General features: G+C 39.9%; 1 protein-coding gene across 3 annotated transcripts in view; it reads left to right on the top strand.

Annotated features, from left to right (window-relative positions):
• BTLA (B and T lymphocyte associated) overlaps nt 1–12,812 on the top strand; it is a 47,681-nt gene that overhangs the window by 18,899 nt on the left and 15,970 nt on the right. Inside the window, exon 2 of one of the 3 annotated variants that reach the window (XM_070072106.1) lies at nt 6,452–6,572. The exons of the other annotated variants lie outside the window; for them this stretch is intronic. The gene's annotated coding sequence lies outside the window, so the exon portion shown is untranslated. The remainder of the gene's footprint in view (nt 1–6,451; nt 6,573–12,812) is intronic. 3 annotated transcript variants of the gene reach the window in all.

Here is a 12,812-nt window from a genome sequence, read left to right as displayed (position 1 = left end):
CATCCCAAATTCCACTGGGCCCACCCTGACTGTCTATAAACCCATCTGGCTCATCTCATTCTCTCCCCCAGAAGCGATGATCACCCTGGCTGCTTCATCCTGAAAAGGGGCATTGTTGTGCAGGGCAGTCAAGATAGGGTGCCAGAAGATGGCTTCTCAGCAGGAGCTGGCAGCCAGCTTGCAAAAACTGCTTCTACCCCAGGTTTCATGTGCATGGCCACCTAGTAGTTCACTGGAGAAAATAGTTTAAATTCACAGGATCTAAAACAAAGGACAGAGTCATCAGAGGATGTAAGAAAGGTGCTATGTGAAACACGAGGAAGTTTTCCCATTGAGAGGCAAATAGAAACTGACAGAGGGGCCTGATAATAATCTAGTGGGCTTAGGTCTGGCCAGGTATACGTGAGGTCCAGACCTAGCTCTTCAGGTGTGAGCCTCCCTAGGAAAGGCACTCTGTTGACTTCCATTACCCAGCTGGCCTGGGAGGAGAGCTGGCCAAGTGAAGGCAGGTGGCATCTCTAATAGGACATTTATAGTTCTGGCAGAAACTTTTGAATTGCTGTCTATGAAGGGATGTCAAAATGTTCTTGGAAGCATGGAATTAATAGATAAATTCAATTTGGTGCCCAATTCTTTGAAATCCATGTAGTTTTTTTTTTTTTTATAACACATTTCAATGAACTTTTTGAAGAACCTTCATATGTGGTTCTTTCAGAAGAACAGTTTTGATTTAATGTTGTTCTCATCTTTTAGGGGAAGAGCCATGTGAAGTACAACTTTACGTTAAGAGAAATTCTGGGGGGAGGAGGCAAGATGGCGGAATAGGAAGGGAGCACACTGATAGTCCGGGGAGAGACAGTTTAATAACAGTGGAGATACTGCAGGTTCAAGGAAGAGTAGGGGAGGAAACAGCAGAAGAAACTCTTCTGGAACGCGTGATTCACAGTGGACCTGTGTGGAGAGCGTGGGAGCCCACAGTTTGGGACACCAGCGGCAGACTCAACACACCAGTGCTGGAACGTGAGGTGAGCCGAACCTCAATAGCCCGAGACACCGGCAGGCAAGCGGAGAGAGGAAACTAGAGGGAACGACCCCTGGGGGGGGGGAAGTTCACCAGGCTAACTGGAAGAGAGAGAGAGAGAGAAAAAAAAGGTGACTGGTATGGACACGGGTTTCTCTCTCTCTGCTCACCTCTCAAGGGCGAACAAGACAAAGAGCAGGCGCCATCTTGGACATACGTCATAAGCAGAGCAACCTCAGGTCTGCACCGGCCCTGAGCCTAGCAGAAAAACCTGACTCTGGGCGGGGCGAATTAACAGGAGATTAGGACCTAGTAAATTTGTGGTGCTACTGAACTGAGACTGTGAAAAAAGAGACGGTGGGGGAGAGAACTCACAGAATTCACGTGAGTACTCTCCAGAGACGCTACAATTCCGTAACTTTGGCAACCCAGTGGGAGACTGAAGGAGAATTTGAGCCCACTCCGAGGGCCGAACAGATTCCCTGTGTGGTCCTTGGGAAAGAGCTTCCAATCTCTGGCTCCTGTGGGTATATCATTTGCCTGCTAACTACCTCCAACTTCGTTCAGCTGTGTGGAATTACTTCCCTTTTGAATCAAAAAAAGAAAGAAAGAGAGAGAGAGAGATCTATCACGCCTAACCTGGGAGTGTCACCTTTGGCACACCAAACAGGGCTCTCAGGCCACACCCATCTCAAGCCTCTAAGGCTCCATCAAAAACAGACAGTCCACTTAATCTAGAGTCATAGGATAACAAGAAAAAGCACCACAGTGAAGAAACCAAATATCTCCAATATGCCAAATAACAAACGCAAAAACCGAGATAATAGAAACAAGGAAGTCACCATGACACCCCCAAATGAAAAAGACACCCCAATTCAAGATTATGAAGATGATGACATAGAAGAAATGCAAGAAGTAGATCTCAAAAATTGATAAGAACATTAAGAAGTTCTCAAAAACAAATTCTTGAACTACAGAAATCCTTAATGGACAAGGTAGAAAATCTCTCTCGTGAAAATGAAATATTAAGGAGGAATCAAAATGAAACGAAACAATTAGTACAACAGGAAACTGTGATAGTGACGAGAAATCATAATGAAGTGAAGAATTCAATAGATCAAATGAAAAACACAATAGAGAGCCTTACAAACAGAATGGGTGAAGCAGAAGAGAGAATATCGGACTTAGAAGACAGAGAACAGGAAAGGATACAGTCAGACCAAAGAAAAGAAGAGGAAATTAGAAATCTAAAACATATTGTCAGGAATCTTCAGGATATTATTAAAAAACCCAACATTCGAGTTCTAGGAGTTCCTGAAGGCATGGAGAGAGAGAAAGGATTAGAAGGCCTTTTTAGTGAGATATTAGCAGAAAATTTCCCAGGTTTGGAGAAGGACAGAGACATCCTAGTACAGGAAGCTCACAGAACCCCTAATAAACACGACCAAAAGAGAGCCTCACCACGACACGTTGTAATTAAACTCTCCACAGTGAAACATAAAGAAAAGATCCTAAAATGTGCAAGAGAGAAACGTCAGATTACTCTCAGACAACACATCAGAAAGATCATCCACCCAGACCAAGTGGGATTTATCCCTGGTATGCAGGGATGGTTTAGTGTGCGCAAGACAATCAATGTGATACACCACATTAACAAACTGCAGAAGAAAAACCATATGATTATCTCAATAGATGCCGAGAAAGCATTTGATAAAATACAACACCCGTTCATGATGAAAACTCTAGGCAAACTGGGTTTGGAAGGAACATTCCTCAATACAATCAAAGCAATCTATGAAAAACCCACAGTCAACATCCTATTGAATGGGGAAAAGTTGGAAGCATTTCCACTGAGATCTGGTACCAGACAGGGATGTCCACTCTCACCACTGCTATTCAATATAGTTCTCGAAGTTCTAGCCAGAGCTATTAGGAAAGAAAAAGAAATTAAAGGGATACAAATTGGGAAGGAAGAACTCAAACTATCCCTCTTTGCAGATGATATGATTCTTTATTTAGGGGACCCAAAGAACTCTACTAAGAGACTATTGGAACTCATAGAAGATTTTGGCAAAGTAGCAGGGTATAAAATCAATGCACAAAAATCAACAGCCTTTGTATACACAGACAATGCCATGGCTGAGGAAGAACTTCTAGGATCAATCCCATTCACAATAGCTACAAAAACAATCAAATACCTTGGAATAAACTTAACCAAGGACGTTAAAGATCTCTACAATGAAAATTACAAAACCTTAAAGAAAGAAATAGAAGAGGATACCAAAAAATGGAAAAAATCTTCCATGCTCATGGATTGGAAGAATCAATATCATCAAAATGCCCATTCTCCCAAAAGCAATTTATAGATTCAATGTGATACTAATCAAAATACCAAAGACATTCTTCTCAGATCTGGAAAAAGTGATGCTGAAATTCATATGGAGAAACAGGAGACCTCGAATAGATAAAGCAATCTTGTACAACAAAAACAAAGCCGGAGGCATCACAATACCAGATTTCAGGACATACTACAGGGCAGTTGTAATCAAAACAGCATGGTACTGGTACAGAAACAGATGGATAAACCGATGGAACAGAATAGAAACACCAGAAATCAATCCAAACTTCTACAGCCAACTTATATTTGATCAAGGATCCAAAACCAATCCCTGGAGTAAGGACAGTGTATTCAATAAATGGCGCTGGGAAAACTGGATTTCCACGTGCAGAAGCATGAAGCAAGACCCCTACCTTATACCTTACACAAAAATCCACTCAACGTGGATTATAGACCTAAATCTATGACCCGATACCATCAAATTATTAGAGAACATTGGAGAAACCCTTCAAAATATTGGCACCGGCAAAAACGTCTTGGAAAAGACCCCAGAAGCACAGGCAGTCAAAGCCAAAATTAACATTTGGGATTGCATCAAATTGAGAAGTTTTTGTACTTCAAAAGAAACAGTCAGGGAAGTGAAGAGGCAACCGACAGAATGGGAAAAAATATTTGCAAACTATGCAACAGATAAAGGGTTAATAACCAGAATCTACAAAGAGATCAAGAAACTCCACAAAAACAAAACCAACAACCCACTTAAAAGATGGGCCAAGGACCTCAATAGACATTTTTCAAAAGAGGAAATCCAAATGGCCAACAGACACATGAAAACATGTTCAAGATCACTAGCAATCAGGGAAATGTAAATCAAAACCACAATGAGGTTTCACCTCACCCCGGTTAGAATGGCTCACATGCAGAAATCTACCAACAATAGATGCTGGCGAGGATGTGGGGAAAAAGGCACACTAACCCACTGTTGGTGGGAATGCAAACTGGTTAAGCCACTATGGAAGTCAGTCTGGAGATTCCTCAGAAATCTGAATATAACCCTACCATTCAACCCAGCCATACCACTCCTTGGAATTTACTCAAAGGAAATTAAATTGGCAAACACAAAAGTGTCTGCACATTAATGTTTATTGCAGCTGAATTCACAATAGCTAAGACCTGGAACCAACCCAAATGCCCATCAACAGTAGACTGGATAAAGAAATTATGGGACAGGTACTCTATGGAATACTATACAGCAGTCAAAAACAATGAAATCTGGTCATTTGCAACAAGATGGAGGAATTTGGAAAACATCATGCCGAGTGAACTAAGCCAAACCCAGAGGGACAAATACTGTATGTTCGCCCTGATTGGTGACAACTGAGCATCAAAAAGGAAACCTGTTGAAGTGAAATGGACACTATGAGAAACAATTACTTGATCAGCCCTTATCATCACTGTTGATGTACAATTTAATACTATATCCCTTTTAGTATTTTTGTTTGTTCTACTTAACACCATTGGTTGAGCTATCTAATTAACACACAATTATTCTTAGGTGTTTAAAGTTAACTGAAAAGTGATCTCTGTTAAATATAAGAGTGGGAATAAGAGAGGGAGGGGATGTACAATTTGGGACATGCTGAAGCTTCTTGCTTCTTGGTGGACTTAGAAATGTGCCGGGGATTCCAATACAATCCCATCAAGGTTGCATGTACCAATGCCACCTCACTAGTCCAAGTGATCAATTTCAGGCCACAATAAACCATAATGATAGGTCTAAGAGTCAAAGGGATCCCATAAAGAAGACTAGTGTATGCTAATACTAACTGATAGAATTAAAAAGGGAGAGACCAATCCAACATGGGAAGTGGGATACACAGCAGACTCATAGAATGGCAGATGTCCTAAACAGCACTCTGGCCTCGGAATCAGCCCTTGAGGCATTTGGATTTGGCTGAAGAGCCCATGAGAGTAGTTTAGGCATGGAAAGCCAAGACACTCTGGCAAAAAAAAAAGGACCTAAAAGAAAGATCTCTGTGAGTGATATCCCAGTGGAAAGAATGGGCCATCAAAGAAGGAGGTACCTTTCTCTGAAGGGAGGAGAGAACTTCCACTTTGACTATGGCCTTGTAGAAATAAGATCAAAGTCAGCGAGCTCAGGGGGCTTCCATGGCCTTGGCAACTCATTACTTGAGCCTGAGGAGATTGCTGATGCCTTAAACAAGAGTGTCAATTTGTTAAGTCAACAATAGGAGTCACTGTGCACTTACTCCCCATGTAGGATCTCTGTCCTTAATGTGTAGTTCAATGTGAATTAATGATACGACTAGTGCTCAAACAGTATTTGGCAATTTTGTTCCATGTGGGGGCAAACTTAATATATACTAAATTGATCTTCTGTATATAAAGATAATTGAAAATGAATCTTGATGTGAATGGAATGGGAGAGGGAGCGGGAAATGGGAGGGTTGTGGATGGGTGGGAAGTTACGGGGGGGGGGGAAGCCATTGTAATCCATAAACTGTACTTTGGAAATTATATTTACTAAATAAAAGTTTTAAAAAAATAAAAAAAATAAATGAAATCACTTTCTTAATTTCCTTTTCATACCATTAGTATATAGAAATACCATTGATTTTTATGTGTTGATCTTATATCATGCAAAGCTACTGAATTCATACAGTGTATCTAACAGTTTTTTATGGATCTTAAAGTTTTTATGGATCTTTTATACTTTAAGCTACCACCTGGAGTGCCTGCATCCTATATAAGAATGCCTGTTTAGAGTCCTGGCTACTCTGCTTTTTCTCTTTCCTTCCTTCCATCTCTCTCTCTCTCTCTATCTCTCTCTGATTTATTTATTTGTTTCCAAGGCAAAGTGTCAGAGAGAGAGAGAGATAGTGAGAGGCAGAGAGAGAGAGAGAGAGAGAGAGAGAGAGAGAGAATCTTCCATCTACTGGTTCACTCCCCTAATTGCTGCAATGGCCAGGATTGGTTCAGGCTGAAGCCATGAGCCAGGAGCTTCTTTCAAGTCTCCCATGTGGATGGCATGGGCTCAAGAACTTGACTCATCTTCCTCTGTTTTTTTCTAGGCCATTAGGAGCAAGCTGGATTGGAAGTGGAACAGCCATGATAAGAACCAGGCCCATATGGCTTTACCCGCTACACCACAACACTGGTCCTACTCTGCGTCTAATCCAACTTCCTGCTAAGGTACATCCTGGGAGGCAGCAGATTATGGCTTGAGTACTTGAGTCTCTGCCACCCTCCTTGAAGATCCAGATGGAGTTTGGGGCTCTTGTCTATAGTGTGGCCTAGCTGTTGCTGTTGCAATTGTTTGGGGAGTGAACCAGTGGACAGAGGATCTCTGTCTCTGTCTCCGTTATTCTGCCTTTCAAATAAATAAGCATTTTTAAATAAATAAAGAAATAAATGTTATTAAGCTGTAGAGTCAAGAATAATAATTTCTATTACATTCTTCTCTAACCTTCTCTATCTCATACACTTCAAATAAACATACACTGAGAAACACACACACATGCATATCACAGTCTGGGGTGTGGAGACTTCTGATGTGGCACAGGAGTTCAGTGGTTCACCTATCACTTGAGAATCCAGATCCACCTTTTCCTGGAAAAAGGATAAGAACAGCATTAGATGGTGTAAGACTCAAGAACATACCTGTCACATAAATGGCTGTTGAGTGGCTGTGAATAACACGAGATGTAGAATTTGAAGAACACCTGTATAATCCATTGTCACTAGGATGCACTGATTCAAAATGTAGAATAAAATCTGAAATATTCTCCCCTTCTTTCCAACTCGTGTGTATCTGGGGTCTATCCAGCAGAGGTAAATAGTTGGTTCCATTGAGCTTATCCCAAGTCACATTAGGTCTGTGGCCACAGTATTTCACAGGGCACTTCAGTTCAAAGGAATTGCCTACCAGGACATAGTGTACAGAATTTCTCTTTTTTTTTAACTTTTATTTAATGAATATAAATTTCCAAAGTACGGCTTATGGATTACAATGGCTTCCCCCCCATAACGTCCCTCCCACCCGCAACCCTCCCCTTTCCCACTCCCTCTCCACTTCCATTCATATCAAGATTCATTTTTGATTCTCTTTATATACAGAAGATCAGTTTAGCATACATTAAGTAAAGATTTCAACAGTTTGCTCCCACACAGAAACATAAAGTGAAAAACTAATAGATGATTTTTTAAATGATGATGAAATCAGATCAGACCTATTGTCATGTTTAATCCCAGCGAGAGTCAAGTTGGGAATTGCTAATTTCTTCTTCTTCTTCTTTTTTTTTAACAGAAGATCAGTTTAGTATACATTAAGTAAAGATTTCAACAGTTTGCACCCCCATAGAAACACAAAGTGAAATATACTGTTTGAGTACTCGTTATAGCATTAAATCTCAATGTACAGCACATTAAGGACAGAGATCCTACATGAGGAGTAAGTGCACAGTGACTCCTGTTGTTGACTTTACAAATTGACACTCCTGTTTATGGCATTAGTAATCTCCCCATGCTCCAGTCATGAGTTTCCAAGGCTATGGAAGCCCCTTGAGTTCTCCGACTCTTATCTTGTTTAGACAAGGTCATAGTCAAAGTGGAGGTTCTCTCCTCCCTTCAGAGAAAGGTACCTCCTTCTTCAAAGACCTGTTCTTTCCACTGGGATCTCACTCACAGAGATCTTTCATTTAGGTGTTTTTTTTGTTTTGTTTTGTTTTGTTTTTGTTTTTGTTTTTTTTGTTTTTTGTTTTTTGTTTTTTGTTTTTTGCCAGAGTGTCTTGGCTTTCCATGCCTGAAATACTCTCATGGGCTTTTCAGCCAGATCAGAATGCCTTTAGGGCTGATTCTGAGGCCAGAGTGCTGTTTAGGACATCTGCCATTCTATGAGTCTGCTGAGTATCTCGCTTCCCATGTTGGATCACTCTCCCCTTTATTTATTCTATCGGTTAGTATTAGCAGGTACTAGACTTGTTTATGTGCTCCCTTTGACCCTTAGTGCTTTCATTATGATCAATTGTGAACTGAATTGATCACTTGGACTAGTGAGATGGCATTGGTACATGCCACCTTGATGGGATTAAATTGGAGTCCCCTGGTATGTTTCTAACTCTACCATTTGGCCATTTGGGGCAAGTCAGCTTGAGCATGTCCCAAATTGTACATCTCTTCCCTCTCTTATTCCTACTCTTATGTTTAACAGGGATCACATTTCAGTTAAATTTCAACACTTAAGAATAACTGTGTATTAATTACAGAACTAAACCAGTCATATTAAGTAGAACAGACAAAATGAAACTACTAAGAGGGATAATGTATTAAGTTGTTCACTAACAGTCAGGGCTATGCTGATCAAGTCACCGTTTCTCATAGTGTCCATTTCTCTTTAACAGGTTTCCTTTTTGGTGTTCAGTCAGTTGTCACCGATCAGGGCAAACATACGGTATTTGTCCCTTTGGGACTGGCTTATTTCACTCAGCATGATGTGTTCCAGATTCCTCCATTTTGTTGCAAATGACTGGATTTTGTTGTTTCTTACTGCGGTATAGTATTCTAAAGAGTACATATCCCATAATTTCTTTATCCAGTCTACCGTTGATGGGCATTTAGGTTGGTTCGAGGTCTTGGCTATTCTGAATTGTGCAGCAATAAACATTAGGGTGCAGATCGCTTTTTTGTTTGCCAATTTCATTTCCTTTGGGTAAATTCCAAGGAGTGGATGGCTGGGTCGAACAGTAGGGTTATATTCAGGTTTCTGAGGAATCTCCAGACTGACTTCCATAGTGGCTTAACCAGTTTGCATTCCCACCAACAGTGGGTTAGTGTCCCTTTTTCCCCACATCCTCGCCAGCATCTGTTGTTGGTAGATTTCTGCATGTGAGCCATTCTAACCGGGGTGAGGTGAAACCTCATTGTGGTTTTGATTTACATTTCCCTGATTGCTAGTGACCTTGAACATTTTTTCATGTGCCTGTTGGCCATTTGGATTTCCTCTTTTGAAAAATGTCTATTGAGGTCCTTGGCCCATCTCTTAAGTGGGTTGTTGGTTTTGTTTTTGTGGAGTTTCTTGATCTCTTTGTAGATTCTGGTTATTAACCCTTTATCTGTTGCATAGTTTGCAAATATTTTTTCCCATTCTGTTGGTTGTCTCTTCACTCTCCTGACTGTTTCTTCTGCAGTACAGAAACTTCTCAATTTGATGTAATCCCAATAGTTGATTTTGGCTTTGACTGCCTGTGCCTCCCGGGTCTTTTCCAGAAATTCTTTGCCGGTGCCAATATCTTGAAGGGTTTCTCCAATGTTCTCTAATAACTTGATGGTGTCAGGTCATAGATTTAGGTCTTTAATCCATGTTAAGTGGATTTTTGTGTAAGATGTAAGGTAGGGGTCTTGCTTCATGCTTCTGCATGTGGAAATCCAGTTTTCCCAGCACCATTATTGAATAGACTGTCCTTGCTCCAGGAATTGGTTTTAGATCCTTGATCAAATATAAGTTGGCTGTAGATGTTTGGGTTGATTTCTGGTGTTTCAATTCTGTTCCATTGGTCTATCCATCTGTTTCTGTACCAGTACCATGCTGTTTTGATTACAACTGTCCTGTAGTATGCCCTGAAATCTGGTATTGTGATGCCTCCGGCATCTTCTATTTCTTTCTTTAAGGTTTTGTAATTTTCATCGTAGAGATACTTAACGTCCTTGTTAAGTTTATTCCAAGGTATTTGATTGTTTTTGTGGCTATTGTGAATGGGATTGATCTTAGAAGTTCTTTCTCAGCAGTGGCATTGCCTATGTATACAAAGGCTGTTGATTTTTGTGCATTGATTTTATACCCTGCTACTTTGCCAAACTCTTCTATGAGTTCCAATAGTCTCTTAGTAGAGTTCTTTGGATCCCCTAAGTAAAGAATCATATCATCTGCAAAGAGGGATTGTTTGACTTCTTCCTTCTCAATTTGTATCCCTTTAATTTCTTTTTCTTGCCTAATAGCTCTGGCTAGAACTTCCAGAACTATATTGAATAGCAGTGGTGAGAGTGGGCATCCCTGTCTGGTACCAGATCTCAGTGGAAATGCTTCCAACTTTTCCCCATTCAATAGGATGTTGGCCGTGGGTTTTTCATAAATTGCTTTGATTGTATTGAGGAATGTTCCTTCCAAACCCAGTTTGCCTAGAGTTTTCATCATGAACGGGTGTTGTATTTTATCAAATGCTTTCTCGGCATCTATTGAGATAATCATATGGTTTTTCTTCTGCAGTTTGTTAATGTGGTGTATCACATTGATTGTTTTGTACACATTGACCCATCCCTGCATACCAGGGATAAATCCCACTTGGTCTGGTTGGACGATCTTTCTGATGTGTTGTTGCATTCTATTGGCCAGTATTTTATTGTTGATTTTTGCATCTATGTTCATCAGGGATATTGGTCTGTAATTTTCTTTCAATGCTGCATCTTTTTCTGGCTTAGGATTTAAGGTGATGCTGGCTTCACAGAAAGATTTGGGAGGATTCTCTTTTTTTCAATTGTTCTGAATAGTTTGAGAACAATTGGAGTTAGTTCTTCTTTAAATGTCTGGTAGAATTCAGCAGTGAATCCATCTGGTCCTGGGCTTTTCTTTGTTGGAAGGGCCTTTATTACTGTTTCAATTTCTGTCTCAGTTATGGGTTTGTTTAGGTTTTCTATGTCTTCCTGGTTCAATTTAGGTAGGTTGTATGTGTCCAGGAATCAATTCCATTTCTGATAGGTTTCCCTGTTTGCTGGCATACAAGTCCTTGTAGTAATTTCTGATGAATCTTTTTATTCCTGTAGCGGCTATTGTTAGATTTCCTTTTTCATCTCTGATTTTATTGATTTGAGATTTTTCTGTTTTGTTTTTTAGTTAGTTGGGCCAATGGATTATCAATTTTGTTTATTTTTTCAAAAAACCAGCTCCTCGTTTGGCTGATTTTTTGTAATGTTTTTTTGGATTCAATCTTGTTGATTTCTACACTGATTTTAATTATTTCTCTTCTCCTGCTATATTTGGTTCTGGTTTGCTGTAGTTTTTCTAGATCCTTGAGGTGCAGTGAAAGGTCATTTATTTGGTGCCTTTCCAATTTCTTGATGTAGGCCCTTATTGCTATAAATTTTCCTCTTAGCACTGCTTTTGCTGTATCCCATAAGTTTTGATATGTTCATTCATTTGATATGTTCATTCAGGAGCATATTGTTCAGTCTCCATGTGTTTGCATATGTTCTAGAAATTCCTGAGTTGCTAATTTCCAACTTCATTCCACTATGGTCTGAGAAGCTGCATCGTATGATTCTAATTCTTTTGAATTTATTGAGACTGCTTTATGGCCTAGTATGTGTTCAATCCAAGAGAAGGTTCCATGTACTGCTGAGAAGAATGCAAATTCTTTATGAGTAGGATGAAAAGTTCTGTAGATATCTGTTAGATCCACTTGGGCAATGGTGTCGTTTAAATCTACTGTTTCCTTGTTGATCTTCTGTCCGAATGTTCTGTCTTTTTTCTGAGAGTGGAGTGTTGAAGTCCCCTAGTACTATTGTATTGGAATCTAAGTCTCCCTTTAAGTCTCTTAACATATCTTTTAAATAAACTGGTGCCCTGTAATTAGGTGCATATACATTGATAATCGTTATATCTTCCTGTTGAATTGATCCCTTAATCATTATATAGTACCCCTCTTTGTCTCTCTTAACAGTTTTTGCGTTAAAGTTTATTTTGTTTGATATTAAGATGGCTACGCCCACTCTTTTTTCATTTCTGTTAGCATGACATATCTTTTTCAGCCTTTCACTTTCAGACTGCATGCATCTTTGTTGGAAAGATGTGTTTCTTGTAAGCAGCAAATAGATGGGTTTTGTACCTTAGCCCATTCAGCCAATCTGTGCCTTTTAACTGGAGAGTTAAGACCATTAATGTTCAAAGTGACTATTGATAAGTAGTAACTTTGCCCTGCCATTTTCCCAAAGATATTTTCTAATATATGCTTTGAACTTCCTGTGATCTTTTGCTGTGAGGTTTTCTTCATTTACCCTCTTTCATATTGATGACCGTGTTTCTGTGTTTCTGTGTGTAACACATCTTTAAGCATCTTTTGCAGGGCTGGATGAATGGCGACAAATTATTTCAATTTCTGTTTGCTATGAAAGGTCTTTATTTCACCTTCATTCACAAATGATAGCTTTGCAGGATATAATATTCTGGGCTGGCAGTTTTTCTCTCTTAGTACCTGGGCTATGTCTCGCCATTCCCTCCTAGCCTGTAGGGTTTCTGATGAGAAGTCTGCTGTGAGTCTAATTGGAGATCCTCTGAGAGTAATCTGACGTTTCTCTCTTGCACATTTTAGGATCTTTTCTTCATGTTTCACTGTGGTGAGTTTAATTACAACGTGTCATGGTGAGGATCTCTTTTGGTCATGG

Source organism: Oryctolagus cuniculus, chromosome 4 (genome assembly GCF_964237555.1).
Source record: "Oryctolagus cuniculus chromosome 4, mOryCun1.1, whole genome shotgun sequence".
Classification (NCBI taxonomy): domain Eukaryota; kingdom Metazoa; phylum Chordata; class Mammalia; order Lagomorpha; family Leporidae; genus Oryctolagus; species Oryctolagus cuniculus.
The sequence above is the reverse complement of the archived record's forward strand: the minus strand, read 5'-3'. Positions and strand labels throughout refer to the sequence as shown.